Below are 6,004 nucleotides of genomic sequence, written 5' to 3' on the forward strand. Positions count from 1 at the left end.
AATAAAAGCTGGATAATGACCAGGCTAAATAACACCTTGTTTTATCTGTCCTTTCTGAGCTAGTATTCTGTTTGCAGTTGACAGCCCTGAAGGCAATCCAGTGTTAGCTCCCTGATCAATGGGAAGACAAGCTGGCCACAGTGTTACAAACCTAATTATTTTCTCCAGAAATTTGTCTGTAACTAAAAGGCATCTGACAAATAATCTTTCCCATCCCTGGAGCTTAGAGGAATCCAGTCATTACATGCAAACTGTGTTAATATAGATGGTTTACGTTTCTGTTGAAATTGTTGCCCTTTATCTGGCTTTGCAACAAACACTGCCCTCTGGGCATGTTAGGAGGTTCACATTAATGTATGTAAAGCCATTATATAGTTTGCATCACAACAAATATAAAGAATGGCCACTTTTATGTATATAGCAGTAAGCCACATTATTGCATGCATTAGTTACATATTGGTGCACTCTTTGAGTACATTGTGAGACATCGAACCAAACTGGGTGCTGGGCAGGCTGGAGAAGGGAAGCAGTAGTTTCTTTTCCTTCAGTATCTGGACTTCAAAGGCAAGTGCTGCATTGGGCCATGTGATTGCAATTCTCAGGAGGGAATGTTAGACAGAAGGTCTTCACTCCAAGCATACATAGGGACCCCAAGACTGAAGCAGAGCCTAAGCTCTGTTCAAACTTTGGAGCCTTAAAACATCTGGGGATGCATAGCCTGGATTTCTTTTCACAGCAATCTGGTGGCCACCCTGCATGGAGAGCCTGACCAAATCTGTAACAGTAGGGTTACCATACGTCCGGATTTTCCCGGACATGTCTGGCTTTTCCCGGACATGTCCGGCTTTTTGGTCCTCAAATTTCCGTCCAGGAGGAATTTCCAAAAAGCCGAACATGTCCGGGAAAATAGGGAGGCATGGTAATAGGACCCCGAGTGCGAGTGGCTGCAGCAAAACTTACAACTCCCGCGATCTGCCGATCTGCCGGGGCACAGAGACAGCGGACGGCATCCGAGCACGCAGCCGCCTCCTCCCCGGGCTCCAACTTTCCCGGCTCCCACTGCTTTCCACCATGCGCCGGGGCCGAAGCAACTTCCCCAGCACAGCAGCAGCCGGAACCCGGAGGGTAGGAGGGAGGAGGGGGAATGTGGGGTGCTCAGGGGAGGGGGCGGAGTTGGGGCAGGGACTTTGAGGAAGGGGTTGGAATGGGGGCGGGGAAGGGGCAGAGTTGGGGTGTGGCTGGGGGCAGGAAAGGGGTGGAGTTGGGGCGGGGCCGGAGGCCCCGTGGAGTGTCCTCTTTTTTCAGTGTTGAAATATGGTAACCCTATGTAACAGTAGACTCAGGGCTGAGCAGTATCCAAAAAAATGGAGAGGAGATTTGAAATTAAACTTACTGTAAGTAACTGGTCTTCTTTAAATTTCATCAGTTATCTAAAAGCTTAGCTAATAGCCAGCTCCCAATTTAGCTTCTTAAGTAAGATTAGTTTATGAGCTGCCTTCGAAAATCCCTTCCTACAACCATAAATCTCCACCATTTGAGCTAAAAGACATAAGCCCAGATCTACAAAGGTATTTAGGATCCTAACTTCTTCAAAATCAATGGAAGTTAGGAGCCTAAATACCTTTTAGCTGCCCAAACTGGACACAGTAAAGTGTTGCAAGGTTAGATTTGTCCTAAATGGCTATGTTGGACTCTTATTAGATAGAATCAGAAAAAGAAAGATAGAAAAGAGGTGAGAGGAAACATGCAGGGACAGGGGAGTAGCATGAACCTTTGGTCTCACATCTGTCTGGTCAGAATATCTTTCAGTGAAGTCCTAGTGCTGGTAGTTTGTTGGGATGGTAGCAACCATGTGAGTGAGGCTAATGCTAATGATGGCCATGCTCCAATCTTCCTGCCACTTTGGGAGGATGTGGAAATTGTCTAGTGCTCTTTGGAAGAAATATCCAAAAAAGGGCAGCAAACTTGCTCCCTCCAAAATATTCAATTAAACCCAAGTTTCTGATGGTATATATATGGACCCTTTCCTTTCCTCATCAGAAGATTATAATCTGTTGTAGCAATCTGTAACTTCACTAGAAGTCCTGAAAACCTGTAACTGGCAGTTCTTTTAGTTCAAATTAGCTCACTTGACAAGTTTTTACTCTGTCTCATGTTTCCTTTCAACAGTAGTTTTCCATAACATGTTTATTGATTAAAATAACCCACCTGCCCTCTTTCATGCTGTGGTGGGGCAGGATCAGGGGAGTAAGAGCGAGCTCCTGCCTGGCTGCTCAGTATGCCAGTGTTAGGCCCTAAAGTAAGGGTGAAGAAGGTGCTAGGGTCACAGGGAAGTGGCCCAGGAAAATAGACTGAGCAGTTGGAGGGGATGCAGCAAGTGGCTGCTATCTACAGGATCCCTGGTCTGGGACCTGGAGTAGTAGGCAGGCTCAGGTCCCCTTCTCCCCCGCCCTACTCCTTGCCAATGGGGGAGTGGCTAAACAGTAGACTGCGGTCACCACTGAGAGAAGTGGCTGGACAGGGACTACAGAGATGTCCCCAGGAATGGGGAGCACCAAGTGTGGCACAGCTGGAGGGCTGTGGTACTGAAGAGGACATTGCAGTCCTTGGAGGGATGTGGGTCCAAGAGTAGAAGAGGTGACAGGCGGAGCACCACCAGAGCGAGTGCACTGACTACCAGAGCTAATTCCCATATTGGCCATAAGGAGGCGCTGGAGTTGTGAGTTTCACCCCATCACACATCCATTTTAAACAAGTTAAAATTCCAGCCCAGGATTCAACATAACACTGTAAATATGGAACTATGTAATGTTATAGAATGAAAGGCCCAATTCAGCCCTTGTGTAAGAGGGTGTGTAGTGGGGCAGTTGCCCCACTCCTGAAAAAGGTAGGCTGATTGGGTGTGGCTGCAGCTGTGGCCACTTTGCCAATCAGGTCACAGCTGGCCCTGATAAAAGGGCTGAGGTGGGTCAGAGTTTCTCTGTCTTTGGAGAGAGAAGGACCTAGCTGCCTGAAGGAGCAAGGGTACCTGAGGCCGAGCAGTGCTGGGGAAGGGCAAAGAAGCTGGGGAGCTCCAGCCTGGCAGCGCCCCAGGCTGAGGCCTTGGTTAAGGCCTAAGAAGGTACTGGGGCTGCAGAGGGGGTAGGCCAGGGATAGGCAGAGGCAGCCACTGCTGGTCCAACCCCCTTGCCAATGATGAGTGGCCATTATGGACTGCAGTTTGCCACAGTGAGAGGGGGCTAGATGATGACTGGCAGTAGCCAGGTAAGGTGGGGATAGAGGGTTGGGGGTTCCCTGGGGAGGGGAGACCCAGAGTGTGGGGGTGCTGCTGGGGCAGAACCCCAGGGCAAGGGGCACCGGGGTCTGGGAGGGACACAGAGGCCCTAAGGCAGGTGAGACATGGGCTACCGGGAGGTGCTCTGGGCTAGACAAGAGCGAATTCCCAAGATGACCAGCAGGAGGTGCTGCACCAGTGAGCCTTTGCTCCACTACAGGGTGTAACACCACTGAAGTCAGGGCTCCTGTTCTCTAATGTTATTATAACAAGATTTGGTTCTGTCTGTGTAGAAGGGATCAGATCATGTTATAATGATGAAGATCAGGGTGTGACATGGTTATAATACTGTATAGTCTCCTTTATATATGCATGGTAACGTGATGGAAGGGCTATTAAGTTATAACATAATTCCCTAATACAGCTAGCTGCTCTATCTAATGTAGATGGGCCCAGGAAGGCAGCTGACAGCAGTGTTCTCAAAAAAAATCTCCATTCATTGTGATCTGTGAATCCATACTAGCACCCTCTAATCAACTATCAGGGCAAGACCTAAAGGTATTATCCTGGATTAAATCCATTGTAAAATTAATGGTGAAAAACAAATCAGCTGTATGGGGCAAGTGGGATTTGCAGGCTGTTGGACACTGTGATTGTTCCAACTATGTTAGCATTACAGCAACACCTGTGCTGAATACTATTCTGCTGATACAGTAGCCTTATAGATTCTAATGAAATAATTATAGTATAAGAGCACAAAGCTGCATTCAGAGCATGAGGGAAATCAAACGGCTGTAACGCAGCAACAAAGACACTAGACTAGCTTTGAGATGAAAAGCTTTTGTGGCTCTTTATTTATATTACTAGCATAAATAAAGTTGTCTTTAGCCCTCTATGAAATATGCTAAAGGTAAACACACAGAAATGTATGCTGCTAGGTAAAGAGGCGTAGTTACACTGTTGCCAAAGTATAAGACCTTAAATAAAAGGTCTTGATTAAGTGTCTGTGTATATTTTATAATGAAATGCAATACACTAATTTTAAAAGCACAATACACTTAATTATAAGTGTGAGACTTGATATACAAGAGACTGAAGACTGCTTCTCGTGGGGGCCTGTAACAGAGTTGGCACTGGGCACCTCCCCTCCCCTCCCCTCATGGCCCAACTATTCCTCAGTAACTCATAAAAGGCTTCTCTCTATTCTGTAATAACCCTCATTATGATCTGGTTTTATGGGCATAAAGTTCAAAATAAACACAAAAACATTCCCTCCTTCCCCCCAAGCTGGGCACAGCCCCTCCTTCCTGAGGTGCTGTCTGAAAATGCCCCAGTGTCTTGGTGTTTTCCCTGCAGCAGGCTTACTCCTAGGCCTTCCTAGCTGGAGCATCTCCCCTGATCTCAGGGTGTTGTCTGCAGGAGCCTTTCTCACTTTCTGCCATCTGTCTACAACTTCCTTTGTTTCTGTCTTCCAGACCCAAACTCTTGCCCCTGGTCAAGGGTCTTCAGAAGCTTCCAGCTCATTGCAGCCTCTGCCACAGCCTCCTGTCTTCTGTTCCCCTGTGGCTCTTTATAGAGACCCATAGAGGGCAGCTGGTATGTCTACACTGCATTGGGGGCAAACCTCCCAGCCCAGGTACACAGATGTGTGGCAGGCTGCAGCAGGGCTTGCACTACCACACTAAAAATAGCTGTGTAGATGTTGCGGCTCAGGCTGGAGTTCAGAACTAGCTTCATTGTCTAAACTGAATCGAGTGTAGAAAGTGAACAAAGTAGAAAAAAGAGTGAAAAGTAAACTCTATTTTTTAAATTGTTTAATTTTAAGGGACCAAAACCTTGGGTCCAGTATTGAACCCAGGGTGTGGGAAGAAAGGTGGCTCTCAGTCACCTTTCTATTCCCTTGGTCCTTGGCCCAGCTGGACCTGTGGGCTGCTTTAAGTTACATTGGCTAAAGTAGCCCTGCAGGGACCAGTCTGCCAGCAAGGAATCACTGGAATGCATTGTGCTCTGGCTCCATCCCCAGCCATGCCTCTGACCCATGCAGAAATATCTCCTATACCTGGAATAGAGATTAGATGACACAGGGGTGGCCACGCTGGCTTTACTCCACCCAGGGATTTACCCCTGTTTGCTCCATTACAGGATGAAGTTGAGGCCAGAATCAGGCCCTAATACTGTGATGGCCCAAGCCTTCATTCTCTCACACACACACACACAATCCCATTGACTTCAAAGTGTAAGAGTTTGTAGGACTGGGTCCTAAAATGTTGCTAGTAACAATGATAAGGACATTTTAAAAATCCATGTTGTTTTAATGGTGTCCTTTTAAATGTCCTTATGTCATTTACAATGACATTTCTCTGGAATATCCATTCTAGGGTAGATTGAATAAATACAAATAAAACCGAGCTGGTTAAATTGAAATTCATAACTCATAAAAATGAGATTTGTGTCCTAGGCGGATTGTGAAATATCCTCTGTTGAATCAAATGTGACTATAATCTCTTAGGTAAGTACGTATATTACTACAAACATTATAGTCAAGAAGTCTTTAGCCAATGCATTTTTCATGTACTCACTTTTCTTCAGCTAAACCTGTTTCCATTTTTTGCATTTTGGTTTCAATGTGAGGAGGTTTTTTTTTGTCTTTTGGATTTTGAAATCTTCATGTGAGTTCTATGTACACTTTTAAAAATGGAAAACTGTTTAGGAATATAAATTGCACTGCTG

The sequence above is a fragment of the Malaclemys terrapin genome, chromosome 7 (assembly GCF_027887155.1).
Source record: "Malaclemys terrapin pileata isolate rMalTer1 chromosome 7, rMalTer1.hap1, whole genome shotgun sequence".
NCBI classification, from domain to species: domain Eukaryota; kingdom Metazoa; phylum Chordata; order Testudines; family Emydidae; genus Malaclemys; species Malaclemys terrapin.